This window comes from Lipotes vexillifer, unplaced genomic scaffold (genome assembly GCF_000442215.2).
Source record: "Lipotes vexillifer unplaced genomic scaffold, Lipotes_vexillifer_v1.1 scaffold382, whole genome shotgun sequence".
Classification (NCBI taxonomy): domain Eukaryota; kingdom Metazoa; phylum Chordata; class Mammalia; order Artiodactyla; family Lipotidae; genus Lipotes; species Lipotes vexillifer.
The window spans coordinates 7,064,867-7,081,006 of NW_006780611.1; positions in this window are offsets into that span (position 1 = coordinate 7,064,867).

Below are 16,140 nucleotides of genomic sequence, written 5' to 3' on the forward strand. Positions count from 1 at the left end.
TAGTGCAGCTTCTGTGTTCCCATTTCCATGCATACATCTGTACCCTCTTTTTTCCCATTCTCTATCATCTATTGGGATCACCATCTTTCAAGGCCTTTCTTAAATGCTCTTTCTTCCATGAAGCCTAACCTTCCCTTACCTGGGTGTTTCTCTCGTGGCATTTTGTAATTTTCTTGTGTACATTTAATCTTCACTTTTTATTATACCCTTCTAAACATGTTCTTGCCTCCTTTCCCAGTCCTCTTTGAGGCCAAGGATTGTGGTCGTCAACACTCCTTATATTTTCTGCAGTGCATTGAATATGAGAGCAGACTGTGAATGGTTTTTGAAGTAGAGAAGAACAAAAGTAGGCAAAGCACAGAAGTGATGGTACAGTTGTCCCCCAGTACCTGTTGGGGATTGGTTCCAGGAGACACCACCCCACCCACCCCCACCAGGGATAGCAAAACCTGCAGATGCTCAAGACCTTTATATGCAATGGCATAGGTTTTGCATATAAGTTATGCACATCCTCCCATATATTTTAAATCATCTCTAGGTTACTTATAATACCTAATACAGTGTAAATGCTAGTTAATAGTTGCCAGAGTGCAGCAAATTCAAGTGTTACTTTTTGGAACTTTCTGGAATCTTTTTTTTTCCTCCCAAATATTTTCAGTCTACGGTTGGTTGGATCCGTGGATACAGAGGGCCAACTGTATTTACTTCGGGCACAGGGAAGACTTGTCCATATCCAAGGATTGTTTTGGTGGTTAGGAACCTTTTGGAAAAGAAGTCAGGATGGAGGTAGGTAAAGAATGAAGTGTAGCAGGTCTCGTACGTTAGAATAGACAACAGGAAGTCAGAAATGACTGGGTGAGCAGCAGCAGTTGTTTTTCAGAGTTCTGGGATGAGTCCCAGCCAGCACTTGTCCTCAGGGTGTTCAGCAGTATAGTGAGGGAAGCAAACAGGTAGATCAGTGATTATACATTATAAAAAATTTGGCGGTAGAGAAGCGAAGGTGCTAGAAAACATTTGTTGATTCTAGAGAAGTGAGAGCAGTAAGAGCCAGCAAGCTTAGCAAGATTGTGGTCCTGAACAGGTGGGCAGAAATGTTGGCATCATGCGGCAGGGGGCAGTCTTAGGGTCAAGACATCCATTGTCCTGTCCCCCTTAAATGAGCATCGCAGAAGGTATCACAGATATATTTTAGAACAGTGTTGGTGAAAGGTTAGCTTTTAGTGTTTGTGCTCAGATCTTAAGGGAGAAGTAGGTTAGTATTAAAAGAAACAGTGGTGAATTTAGTGTTTGAAACCCATGTAGCAGCGTGTTCTTCAGTACTTCACGTGTTTGCAGGACTGGCGATTGAAAGTCACAGGAGTGAGCCAGGATTGAGGGAGACGAGTAAGGGTGGGGGGCACCAAATAATGAGATTACTCACTCTTGGGTGTCCTAGGTTCAGGATACCTCCTTTGGGTTTGTTTGTTTGTTTGTTTGTTAATTTTATTTATTTATTTAGGGCTGTGTTGGCTCTTCGTTTCTGTGCGAGGGCTTTCTCTAGTTGCGGCAAATGGGCGCCACTCCTCATCGCGGTGCGCGGGCCTCTCACTATCGTGGCCTCTCTTGTTGCAAAGCACAGGCTCCAGACGCGCAGGCTCAGTAATTGTGGCTCATGGGCCCAGTTGCTCCGCGGCATGTGGGATCTTCCCAGACCAGGGCTCGAACCCGTGTTCCCTGCATTGGCAGGCAGATTCTCAACCACTGTGCCACCAGGGAAACCCTGGGTTTGGTTTGGTTTCCTTTTTTTAATTAATGTGAAACTCACACAATATAAAATGAACCATTTTTAATATAATACATTATTATTAACTATACTAATCATGCTGTAAATTAAATCTCTAGAATTTATTCATTTTACACCTGAAAGTTTGTACCCTTTGACCAAAATTAACTATTTTTAAGTGAACAGTTCAACGATTCAGTGGTATTCAGTACATTCACAACATTATGCACCCACAACCTCTATCTAGTTCCAAAATATTTTCATCACTTCCGAAAGAAAACCCCCGTACTCTTTAAGCAGATGGTTCAGTTTTCCATTTCCCCCAGCCCCTGGCAACTACCAATCTGCTTTCTGTCTATGGATTTACCTATTTTGATTATTTCATATAAATAGAATTATGCAGTATGTCACCTTTCGTGCCTGGCTTCTTTCACTTAGCATGTTTTTAGGTTCATCCACATTGTAGTATGTATCATTACTTCTTTCCTTTTTTGGCTGAATAATACTCCAGTGTATGTATATATCACAATTCGTTTATCCATTTACCTATTGAAGGTCATTTCTGTTGCTTACAATTTTTGGCAGTTTATTAAGTTGCTGTAAACATTAATGTGCAAGTTTTTGTGTTTACATAAATTTCAGTTCATTTGGGTAAATAGCTAGGAACCTGGCTGCTGGATTGTATAAGACAATTTTAACTTTGTAAGGAACTGCCAGACTATTTTCCAAAATGGCTGCACGTGGACTTCCCTGCTGGTCCAGTGGTTAAGACTCCACACTTACACTGCAGGGGACACAGTTTCGACCCCTCGTTGGGGAGCTAAGATCCTGCATGCCACACGGAATGGCCAAAAAAAATGGCTGCACATTAACTTCTCTTTTTTTTTATTTTGGTAAAAAAAAAAGTATATGACAAAGTTGCCACTTTAACCATCTTAATTTACTTTCTGTCTCTTTGAATTTGCCTGTTCTAGATATTTCATAAATGGAATCGTACAATATTTGTCCTCTGTGTCTGGCATATTTCGCATAGCTTAATGTTCTCAAGGTTCGTCCATGTTGTGGTACATATCAGAACTTCATTCCTTCTTATGGCTGAATAATATTTCATTGTATGTATATGCCACATTTTGTTTATCCATTCATCTGTTGATGGACACTTGGGTTGTTTCTACCTTTTAGCTGTTTTGAATAGTGCTGCAGTGAACATTGGCATACAGGCATCTGTTTGTGTCTCTGTTTTCAGTTCTTTCGGGTATATACAGGAGTGGAATTGCTGGGTCATATAGTAACTCTGTATATAATCTTTTGAGGAACTGCGGAACCGTTTTCCAAAGTGGCTGTACCATTTAACATTCCCACCAGCAATATATGAGGGTTCCAGTTTCTCTACATCCTGCCCAACACTTATAATTTTCCCTTGTTTGATTATAGCCATCCAAGCGGGTAGGTGGTATCTCATTGTGGTTTTGATTTGCATTTCCCTAATAATGTTGAGCATCTTTTCATGTGCTTGTTTGCCATTTGTATATCTTTGGAGAAATGTCTATGAAAGTCCTTTGCTTATTTTTTAATTGGGTTGTTGTCTTTATATTGTTGAGTTGTAAGAGTTCTTTATATATTCTAGATACTAGACTCTGATCAGATATCAGATATGTGATTTACATTGTCTGAGAATTTGGGATTCTTTTTTGCTAGTAACATTTGAACAAGTTAGTTTAGACACATTGTCTTAGTTCCCTGACCAGGGATTGAACCTGGGACCTGGCAGTGAAAGCTCTGAGTCCTAACCACTGGACCACTGGAATTCCCAAGACACGTTGGTTTATTTATTTTTATTTTTATTTTTTTGACACATTGGTTTAGATATGAATAAGCCTGTATGCACATTTGAACAGTACTTGAATCCCAGAAACAGAAGAAATTTTGAATGATTTTGAAGATTGTTTGATGTCTGTACATTTATTTAGTCATTGTGTTTTTTCCTGATCTCTTTGAAGCCTGTACAGCTCAGAAGACTCATGAGATCTGGAGAAACCAAGCTTTGAGAGGCAGACCTAGTATGCGTAAAATATTGTAAGCCACTTTATTCCTAAGACAGAGACATTTACAGTTATGTATTGAATCATGTCTTTGTGTTTTAGTCTGAAGGTCGTATTCCAAACACAGAATCACAGGAGCGCTCTCAAGTGTTGGACAGCCTATCCTGAAACTTCAGTAGCACTAGGCTTCAGAAAGGGTTTGTCTTATTTCATCAACACATTGCTCAGTATCACCTGCTTCTTTGCATGTCAGCTTTCTGACTTGGGAGCAGGGTTGATGCATTAATGCCAGCTCCTCTCCCACTTGATCCCCAGTACGGGGATGTACATGCTACAGAAGCTTGAGGGAAGGACAACAACAGAAGCTGTTTCCCTTCCTGTGTTTTATCTCCTTGGATTAGAGGGTTCCCTTAGCAGTTTGAGTTTTCTAGAAGGCAGAGATCCTTGGGCTTTTTACAAGATTGATTTTCATATAACTTGAGGATTCCATGAATTATATTTTCACTTGTTTCTTGATTATCTGCTACAGGTAGTCTCTGTTCCCAAATGACTGCTCTTCACTCAGCTCCTGGTGGAACTCTCCGTCCTTTGCCTGATCTTCCAAGAGCCAGCTTCTCCACGTTGTCTCAAGTAATAGAGGGAAAGATGCTCCTTAGAATTATTTATGTCACCATGAATAGAGCCAAGAGCTAAGTCAGAATTGTCTGTTTAGATTTAACTTTTTTTTTTTAATTTTATTTATTTATTTATTTATGGCTGTGTTAGGTCTTGTTTCTGTGCGAGGGCTTTCTCTAGCTGCGGCAAGTGGGGGCCACTCATCGCGGTGCGTGGGCCTCTCACTATTGTGGTCTCTCTTGTTGTGGAGCACAGGCTGCAGGCGCGCAGGCTCAGTAATTGTGGCTCACGGGCCCAGTTGCTCCGTGGCATGTGGGATCTTCCCAGACCAGGGCTCGAACCCGTGTCCCCTGCATTGGCAGGCAGATTCTCAACCACTGTGACACCAGGAAGCCCCTAGATTTAACATTTAAAAAAAAATTTAATTAGGTAGATTGGGGAGAAGGTATGAAGAAAAGATTCTTCTTTGAATTTCTCATGCCAAGGACTTTGAGTTTAGATTGTGAGGTATGCTTAATTAGCACAGTGAACGGAATGGAAATAGCATCTAGGCCTGGATCTTGGCTAACATTGGAGTGTCCTTACTTTTACTCCTGCAAGCACCTTTTAGTTTATTGCCTTTAAGCTTAACCCATTTTCCTTTTAAATACTTCTCTGTAGCATTTTTTTCTGCCTTTTCCTTTTCTTTTCTCCCCCCCACCCCCGCCTTCTTTTCAGTAGTGCAAAGGTAGAGAGAGTATTAGATTATTGTGATTTTACATATCTCTTCTAAGTGATTGACTTTGAGCTCTTCACATGCTGGGAGCGTATGTATTTACATTCTCTATGTCTGGCCCCTAGTTAGTTAGTTGTGGCACTAAACTTACAGAACAGGCCATGTTATTTTTAGAAGACGTTCTAGGATAATAAAGATCACTGATTTTGTATTCACCAGGCTTCTTGAATCTGTGGCTTAATTTCTCTCATCTGTTCTGGAGGATTCCCAGCAATTCTCTCCACATACTGCTTTGTCCCCATTCTTTTCTCGTTCTGCGACTCCAGTTATATGGGTATGTTAGACCTTCTCACTGTTTCCTTTTGATCACTTATCCCTTCTCCTATATTTTTTATCCTCTTTATTTTTCATTTTGGGTGGTTTCTTTTGACCTGTATTCCATTCAACCAGTTCTCTCTTTGACTAATCTGCATTTAATTGAAATTAAGAACTCAGTGGATAGGTTTATTGTATTGAAAAATACAATAAAAACTGAAAAGTTTGGGTCCTTTCAAATTTGCTATGTTGTTTTTTATGGATTCCTGTTCCCTGCTAAATTTTTCAAGCTTGGCTTTTATTTCCTAAAACAGAGTGAATATAGTTGTTTTATAATCTCCTTTTCTCAGTTCATTTATCTGGAGTCCCTTTGGGTCTTTGACTGTTTATGATGGTTCTTACTCACGGTGTTTTGTCTGTTCATGTGTTTGTGTGCTGGATGTAGTATTTGCAACATTATTTATAGAAATAATTAGAGGCCTTCATGTCTTTTTCCAAGGAAGATTTTCATTTGCTTTTTCCAGGTGTCTGAGGGCCCTAGCGAACTAGAATTACTTTAATCTGGGTTGAGAGTTTGAGATCTTCTGGTGATTTGAAGCTGAGTCCATGAGAAGACTGGTTTACTTCTAGTTCACTCTTACTCCTAGGATGCAGCCCTTTAGGGCCTCAGTCCCCTGGTTTGGGGCTGGGCCGAGGTTACCGAGTATCTCCCTATGCAGGGCCTAGAAGGGCAGGCATGCCACTGGGCCCCTTGACCACCTCTGGCAGATCAGCAGTCTTATTACATCTTTGGATTTCCATTCCTTCTAGGATATTAACTTGGTAATTCTTCATTATCCTGTTAGCTTCTTGTTACTTTTTAAAAGATGTATATATATATTTCATTCAGTTTTTTTCCCAATTTATTTTTATTGAATGCAGAAAATGAGACCTTATTTTCAGGGGCTCATGTTATTTTAACATTCACCTTGAAACAAGTGACCGTAACGTGAGAGACACCACACTGTAGTCTTGGTTACATCTCAGTGTGACACTGAGTACAAGATGGCACACTGGTCAGGAAAACCAAGCAGTGTTGGTCAGAGGATTCTCCAAGAATCAGTATCTAGAGATGGTCTCCAAAGCCAGTTACCCGATTTTTGAACCCCAGCTCTGCCACTTACTAACAGTGTGACCTTAAGCAAATAACTATTCTGTGCCTCTGTTTTCTTGTCTAAAAAATGAAAATATGGATTGTACTTACCTGTGGTCGTGCTGATTAAATCTGTTAATAACTAAAGCTTTTAGAATATTGCCTGACCCATAGTAATCACCAGATAAAGTTTAGTTACTGTTATAACCGTCTAGAAAGTTTGGAAATTGCTGATTTTTCAGAAGATATTTATGTTGTTTTGACTTTTATTTTCAAAATTAGGGATTGCAAGTGGTGATGCCTTTTCATCAGCCACCTGTTCTCTATGGGCTTATTTCAAAATAACTAAAGTTGGTGTTTGCTAATTCCATGCCAGTGGTCAGGGAAGGAAGAGACGCTCCCCTGCTTGTCAGAGACCAGCTGCCTCCAAGTGGGTCTTGACAGTTAAGCCGCTGTCCCTCAGTGGGGAAGGTGGGGATTTGTCTTGTGGCTTGCGGCTCCTGCCTATAGAATAAGAATGTGCTCCGTTGGCATTTTGATTGTGAATTATGAGCACTGATGAAGATTTAAATTTAACCCTGCTGTGATTTTTATGAATGGACTATAGACCCCAGGGTATGGGAGCTTTCTTAATTAGAGAATGACCCAGAAATTAACTGTCACAGAGTGGTTTTCTATCAGTCATTTGTTATTTTGTTTTTTAGGGTTTTGTTGTATTTTGTTTGTTTGATTGATTGATAGATAACTTCTCCCAGTTTTTTTCCTTGTTGCTTGTCTTTTGCCTGTTTTGTCATTGGTTCAGATTTTTACCTGGGAAAGTGAGAGATGATGGTAGTACTGATAATGATCACTTTAATTTATGTGGTACTTAGCAGTTTACAGATTTATTGTTGAGCATTCCTGTGAGGCAACAAGGTAGGTAATTTGCAAATGAAGAAAGTGGGACTTTCAGGTTAAGTAATTTGCCCAAGTCACAGAACAAGTGCGGCAAAACTAGTATTTAAATATAGGTTTCCTGATTCTAAACGTAGTATTTTTTCCAATGCATCACTCAGGAGAATCTATTGAAAACAGGTTTAATAGGGAAAGCAATTGTACCTTGCAAAAATAAAGTTGTATTTTTGCTCATTTGGGTTACTAAAATAAAATTCTATTTCCAGAAGGTTTTTTAAACATGTTTTTCTTGGTCTCTTTCTTCAAGACATTTGGTTTGACTCCTAGGTGAGAAAGCAAGGCTTGGTGCTCTCACTGTCCCGTAAGGGGAGAAATGGTTGTGTGCTGATTGGGCGGGGGCAGTCAAGGAGAGCTTTATGGTCATTGCTTTGCAAAGCTCTCTTTTTTAAAAAAAAACTTATTTATTTATTTATTTATTTTTGGCTGCGTTGGGTCTTCGTTACTGCATACAGGCTTTCTCTCTAGTTGCCGCCAGGCCAGCGGGGGCTACTCTTCATTGCGGTGCGTGGCTTTCTCATTGCCTTGGTTTCTCTTGTTGTGGAGCCAGGCTCTAGGTGCACGGGCTTTAGTAGTTGTAGCACGCTCATTCAGTAGTTGTGGCTTGCGGGTTCTAGAGTGCAGGTTCAGTAATTGTGGCGCACGGGTTCAGTTGCTCCACGGCATGTGGGATCTTCCCGGACCAGAGCTTGAACCCGTGTCCCCTGCATTGGCAGGCGGATTCTTAACCACTGCGCCACCAGGGAAGTCCTGTTTTGCAAATCTCTAGAGAAAGACAGCAAACAGTTGTCAGGAGTAGTTTCTTTTGTCTCTCAGTGCCTGTTATTTGTACACTTGGCACTCTCCTTGTTATGGTTCTGGCTTGCCCCCTTTTTCTTTTTTCCTTTTTGAAATGAAATGAGAACATAAAATACAGTCGAGAGCTAAAGCCATTCACGAAGATCCTGCGCTACTGAAATGATCTGTCTTTTTATTTCTTTAAAATCCTCCAACTCCAGATCAATTTGCTGATTCTTGAGGCTCTTCTTGGAGACTTAAAGTTGACTCTTTCTCTTTAGTTTGAAGCTGGAGTTTAGAAGTTTGTTACATGTTTGAAACAATTCTTCCAGCTGTTTATAGGTGTGGAATTTTTGTGGGTTTTTTTGTTTTGTTTTTTGTTTCTCTCTTTTTAAGTGGGAAGCTCAGCAATCTTTAGAAGGACACTTAGCTTATACATGCATTTAACAGGAACCAAAGCGTTGTCTCTCAGTATTTTCAAGTTGTGGTGAGTTTGAGGCAATGGTGCAAGTTGTAGAGTGTGTCCACTTGGCTCACCTCAGCTCCTCCTAACTCCTGTGCTCTTTCACAGGAATCAGTCATCCAGACAGTATTCCTCCCATGCCTGCATCCCCAGCCATACGGAGAGGACCCCATAAACTGTAAAAAAGGTCCATTGGCTTTTATGTGGAGTGGACTACACCCATAGAGCTCAGTTCTGCCTTTGCTTCATTTGGCAGGTGGACCAATGGTCTTGGTACCTCCAGTAAAATCAAGTCTTAATGCTTCAGTTGACTGCCTTTCTCATCGCTTTACCCAGCAAGCTAAGGACACGTTAAAATCTGTTCATCCCATCCTGTATTTCCTTTCTAAGATTGCTGGGGCAGTGCTTTTGTTTTACAGTGTGTTGTTCGTTTGGCCTCACCTTCTGCTCATAAATTCAGATGTGGTCAGATGGTGCTAAAAGAGCTTTTTGCATTTTAAGCATGTCTGATTGACTAGCTCTCGTCTCTTCGTGTTTATGTGTATGTATAGTATCTTTTAATATTTTTACATTTCTTTGTGCTAAACTTAAATACTTTTCTGCAAAGGTCAGAGCCTTTAGAAAAAGGTAACCAATTTTCAAAACTATTTAAGATGTCTAAAAAAAACCTTTTGATTTACACTATTTACATTTTTAAATAAGTTACGTGGTTTTTGTTCATCAGAAGTGGCGATCTGTAATGTTCAGCGTTTGTGGAAGAGGTGCAGAGAGGTGAGGCTGAAAGCGGGGAATGAGGGAGGGATCATAGAAACTCATTCTCAAGATTAACTTCCCTCACAGATGAAAGCTTTTGGTCTCCATCTGTTATATTTGCTTTTGTCAGAAGGAGAATTTACATTGTCAGCTTAATTCACCCAGCCTTTGAATGCTTGCTACATGTATGGCAGTAGGAGAGCCAAAGCACTAGCTGTTGGGGAAGTAGAGGGTTTAATTACTCTCAGGTAATGTTGGTAAACTCCTCTAGGGAGGAGTTAGGGGGAAAGCAGAGTTTGCACTAGGCCTTAAAGGTGAATGGCATGTCAGCAAAGCTAACATTATTCAGGCAGAGGAACCAGCTAGAACAAAGGAAGGACTGCTGAGGTGTATGTGGGGGTACTGGGGAATGCACAGAACAAGAATAAGGACAGGAGAGGTTAAGGGCACATTCTTTTTAGACCTGGGTTTAAATCCCAGCATCTCTTCTTCACTGACTAGCTAACTAACCTTGTGAGAGTTACTTCAACTTTCTGAGCCTCAGTCTCTCCATCTGCAGAATGGCTAATAACTACATCATAGACTTGTTAACATTAAATGAGACTATAATATATTGCCTAGCACATAGTGTAAGGACTCAGTAAAAATAGCTGCAGTCATTAAATTTCTTTGCTTTTTAAATTTTATTTGTTTTAAAGTTAACATGTTCATTAAACCAGTTCCTGGAAGGTGACTGTCCCCTGCAGTCTCACTCCAATGTCTCCTTTTTAATTTCACGTCTATACATCTTTTTTCTTTATATTTGTTTTGATTGCCATTGTTCCAGCTTTAGAGTGTTTGGGAGGCAGGGAAGAGGAACGCTGTATGGCGTTCCTAGAAGACAAGACTGAGCTGTCTGTGTGTTGTACTAATGATTAGGAGCCAGGGAAGGTTTTAGAGGTCAGGGAGTGACATGATCAGATCTGTTTTAGTAATAATGCTGAAATGTATTTAAATTGGGTTGTGGGGAAGCAAGTCTTTGCTTGGCTGTTAGAATGCCTGGTAGATGTCAAAGAGGTTTGTTACATGCTTTCAACCATGTAACCCTAGTTGGGGAAATGAGGCACTCAGCTGAGGTAGGGAAGTGAGGACCAGGCACTGGATAGTGGTGTGTGGACAGGAAATGCTGTAGCTCTTCAGGGAAGGCAGGATCACTGAGTGTTTCCTGAAGGCTTCAGTGAGGAGGTCAGATGTGAGCCAAGCCTTGAAGAATGATGCAGATTTGGGAAACATTTTTGGGAGGGGCAAAGCACAAGTCAAGAGGTAGGAGTACAGGTATTGACACTTGGTCTGGATGGAATGGTGGACTTGAGTTGGCCAGCAGTGAGCAGTGTGGTTGGAAAGGAGAATTGCCCGTGCCCTCGTCAGATCTGTTACATGCTCTGCCTTGTGGCACTGATCTCACTGTTTGCAGTTTTCTCCTTTCCAGAGTGTAAGCTTTTTCAAAAGGGTGGAATAGTTTTAGTCATCTCTGTATTCCCAGGCCTGGTAAAGAGCCCAGCACATAGTAGGTGCTATTAAAAAAAAAAAAATTGAACGACTGAATATTTGCTCTTTATGGAAATTATAGACTGGATATCCTGTTGTCCCCTCAAAGTCAGGGTCTAAAAATCCTAATCTCGTTTCTCTCCCCCTCCCCTTTTCATTCTGCCCTCAGCTGTGAGGCTTTAAACAGGTCACCCACCCCTGTGCTTCCACAGCACTGTGTGCTTACCTCTCCATCCCATAATCATTTGTGTACACCTGTTTGGAATCACACTGCACAACCCTCACCAGCACATCTGGAGTCCAGCATGTCACACTCCCTCAGCTCCGGGGATCCCACATTGCCTTTCTTCCTCAGTAGCTGTTTCTTCTCTTCACTTTCCTTTTCTGGCTTCTTTTCCTCTTTCCCAGCCTCTACATGTTGGAGTGATTAAGGGATCAATCCTACACATAATCCCTAGACCAGTGGCTTTAAACCTTTTTTTGACCAAACTACACACCAACCTGGTATATGCACACTACATTCACTTATGCACCTAGACACTCACACCTGAAGCAGAAGTGTCATAAGAAAGCTCTCATACTTCATCTTACTCTGAACCATGGACTCTGTTATTTTCCATTCTGTTCTATTTCATTTTTTTTAAGTACCGTTCATGACCCACTAAATTGATTTCACAACCTTCAGTTTGAAAAACTGCCGTGGGTGATCTCATCCACTCCTTTGGCTTTAAATACTATCTCTGTGCTGATGACCTTCCCGTTTATATCTCCATCCCCACCTTTCCCCTGAGATCCAGACATGCCAGCTGTCTACCTGACATCTCCACTTGGACGCCACTAGGAATCTCAAAGTTAACATGTCCAGCAAAGCACTGTTGGTTTCCTTCAGTCTCTCCCCCTCCCTGCCTTGTCCCTCTCCATAAATGGTGCAGTGGTCACAGTTGCTCAGTAAGGGATGGTGCTGGAGTATAAGCTCCCTGGACCTGGCGCTGCCGCCTGATGGGCTTTGAGGCCTTGGGCAGTTGCTGAACCTCTCTCTCTGCCTCACTGTCTTCATTTTAATAAAGTGGGGTTTTCAACTATACCTTCCTCCTGGGACTGTTGTGCAGACCGAATGGACTTTTACCTGTAAAGGACATAGAACAGTGATTGGCACATGGCTGCTGCTATTTGTCATCATTGTCGGGTCCCTCACATCCAGTTCTGATCCATTAGCAATTTCCATTAGCTCTGACTTCAAAATATATCCTCTCCTTGACCACACATCACCACCTCCAGCAACACCACATCCATCTCTGCGGCCAACATCTCTTACCCAGGCGACCAAAATAGCTTCTTAACTAACTCCCCGCTTCTGCCCTTGCGTCTCCCAAAGTCTGTTTTTCACAAAACAGCCAGAGTTGCCATTTGAGAATTGAAACCAGAGTATGTTGCTCTCTAGCTCAAACCCTCCAAAGCCTTCTAATAAAATCCAACATCCTTATGTGGCTTAAAAGGCCTTTCATCTGTACTTCTCAGACTTTCGCATGTATGTGACTCACTGTTGAGGGTGTCAACATGCGGATTCTGATTCTGTAGGTTCACGAGGCCTGAGACTCTACATCTCCAACAAGAGCCCAGATGGCAGTGCTGCTGGTCTGCAGACCCCATGATAACAAGGCCTGTGTGCTCAGGGTCCTTTCCTCTGGCTGCGCCTCCCTCTCTTCTCCCTGCACTTGGCCACGTCGGCCACTTTGTTGATCCTTTCACCAAGCCCTTTCCTGCCTCACCTCTGTGCTCCTTTCCACAGGTCTCTGCACAGCCTATCCCCTCACCTCCTTCCAGTCACACGTCACCTCCTCAAGGAGGCTTGTCTTCCTGTGTAAACCATCCTGTTTAAATCCCACCCTTTCCCCTACACCCTTCTCTCTGTCCCCTTAGCCTCCCTTACTTCTCCCTAAGCATTTCTTAGTTCCTGGCGTGTATTTATTTGTAATTGTTTTGTCTTTATTTGCTGTTTTCATGGAAGGTTGGGACTTGAGACTTGTTCATAGCTGTATCTCCAGAACCTAGAATCAGTGCCTGGAACGTGATAATTTGCTCAAATGTGTATTGAAAGATGAATATACATATGTGTAAATGTTTCTCCTGTTAGACATGGGCCCCTTGAGGGAAGGCACCTTCCTTACTCCTTTTTGCATTTTAGGTGTTTAGCCTGAATCCTCATTCTGGTCCTCTTATACCCCTCCTCACCCTCGTAGCATCAGTCTTCAGTGATTGTTAGCTACTATTTGCCAGACCGTTCTGGGGGGCTTTCAATAACCTTTTTTGTCTCATAACCAAACTTTTTTTATATAAGTAACACATGACTTTAGTCTTACTAAAAAAAAAAAAAAAAATCAAACAAGTAAAAAGTTATTCCTCCCCTAGTTAATGTTTTAGTATGTATCCTTCTCAGCCATTTTCTAGACTTATTATTTTGAAATTTATCAGTAATAAAGGAAAAGATGGGACTTGCTTCCAGTATCAGGAGAAGTCTTCTTAGTGGAATAGTGCATTGTATCTTTCACCTTATCAAGGGCAAACTGCAGGGCAGTTCTGTTCTACAGTTGAAGAAACTGAAGCTTAAGAAGTGAGTAATGTGCTCAAGATCTCACTAGCGGTATGATGCAAAACCAGTTCAGAATCTGACTGTGTCCAGGTTCAGAGTCCATGCATGCCCTTTCTGCTACATCATGCTGCCAGGAGCTGTGGGGACAGAGACAGGAGTGGTTGACTCACTGGAAGGAGGCTCCCGAGGAAGGGATGTTTGAGCAGGTCTTCACAGAAGCGTCTGAGTTAAATCAGATGGTAGAAGTGGACAGAGAACTAGCATTCTAGACATGGTAACAGTTTGGGCAAAGACCTGAGGTCTGAAGCACCTTTGGGGTATGGAGAGAAGTTCGGTGTCACTGGAGTAGGAGGTGTGAAATGAGGTCATGAAAAGTGGAGCTGGAAATGCTGTTGGTGTCAGAAGCTGAAGAATCTTAAATTCCATGCTGTGAACTCTGTGGTGTTTCCTCAGACTGGTTAAGTGGGAAACCAGAATTTTGTTTATTTGCAAAATGTTTCTGCTTTATAACAGAGTGAGTCAGTTATACATATATATATATGTTCCCATATCTCTTCCCTCTTTGTCTCCCTCCCTCCCACCCTCCCTATCCCCCCCCTCCAGACAGCAAATAGCTCAATTTCGTTTCTTTTTATGGCTGAGTAATATTCCATTGTATATATGTGCCACATCTTCTTTATCCATTCATCCGACGACGGGCACTTAGGTTGTTTCCATCTCCGGGCTATTGTAAATAGAGCTGCAATGAACATTTTGGTACATGACTCTTTCTGAATTCTGGTTTCCTCAGGGTATATACCTAGTAGTGGGATTGCTGGGTCATATGGTAGTTCTATTTGTAGTTTTTTAAGGAACCTCCATACTGTTCTCCATAGTGGCTGAACCAATTCACATTCCCACCAGCAGTGCAAGAGTGTTCCCTTTTCTCCACACCCTCTCCAGCATTTATTGTTTCTAGATTTTTTGATGATGGCCATTCTGACTGGTGTGAGATGATATCTCATTGTAGTTTTGATTTGCATTTCTCTAATGATTAATGATGTTGAGCATTCTTTCATGTGTTTGTTGGCAGTCTGTATATCTTCTTTGGAGAAATGTCTATTTAGGTCTTCTGCCCATTTTTGGATTGGGTTGTTTATTTTTTTGTTATTGAGCTGCATGAGCTGCCTGTAAATTTTAGAGATTAATCCTTTGTCAGTTGATTCATTTGCAAATATTTTCTCCCATTCTGAGGGCTGTCTTTTGGTCTTGTTTATGGTTTCCTTTGCTGTGCAAAAGCTTTGAAGTTTCATTAGGTCCCATTTGTTTATTTTTGTTTTTATCTCCATTACTCTAGGAGATGGGTCAAGAAGGATCTTGCTGTGATTTATGTCATAGAGTGTTCTGCCTATGTTTTCCTCTAAGAGTTTGATAGTTTCTGGCCTTACATTTAGGTCTTTAATCCATTTTGAGCTTATTTTTGTGTATGGTGTTAGGGAGTGATCTAATCTCATACTTTTACATGTACCTGTCCAATTTTCCCAGCACCACTTATTGAAGAGGCTGTCCTTTCTCCACTGTATATTCCTGCCACCTTTATCAAAGATAAGGTGACCATATGTGCATGGGTTTATCTCTGGGCTTTCTATCCTATTCCATTGATCTATCTTTCTGTTTTTGTGCCAGTACCATACTGTCTTGATTACTGTAGCTTTGTAGTATAGTCTGAAGTCAGGCAGCCTGATTCCTCCAGCTCCATTTTTTGTTCTCAAGATTGCTTTGGCTATTCGGGGTCTTTTGTGTTTCCATACAAATTGTGAAATTTTTTGTTCTAGTTCTGTGAAAAATGCCAGTGGTAGTTTGATAGGGATTGCATTGAATCTATAGATTGCTTTGGGAAGTAGAGTCATTTTCACAATGTTGATTCTTCCAATCCAAGAACATGGTATATCTCTCCATCTGTTTGTATCATCTTTAATTTCTTTCATCAGTGTCTTATAATTTTCTGCATACAGGTCTTTTGTCTCCTTAGGTAGGTTTATTCCTAGATATTTTATTCTTTTTGTTGCAATGGTAAATGGGAGTGTTTTCTTGAACCCATCACCCAGATTTAACAGATGTCGCAGTTGGATCCTCCTGAGTACCTCCCCCCCTTCACTTAGAACCATATTCCCAAACACTAGGCCTTTTTCGTATGTACCATTTCTAAAATTTATCCATGTTCATACATACAGAGCTAGAGAACTAGTTTGGAATTTTTCCATTGTTAATTCATCTAATATAGTAAAAGGAATAAAAGCTTGATCCTACAAAATCACAAGTACCCCCTCAGGCTGGTTTGACATGTCTCCGTTTGGCTGAAAGTATATCCTGGCTTTCTGGCACGGTTGAAGTTATTATAGGCTTATACCTTACACTTTGCCCCTTGGAGGATCAGCCATTTTACTAAGAAGCCGGGGTTCCATTTAGTGAGGAATGGCATTTATAAACTCAAAACTGAATGTCAGCTTGGTTCCCTA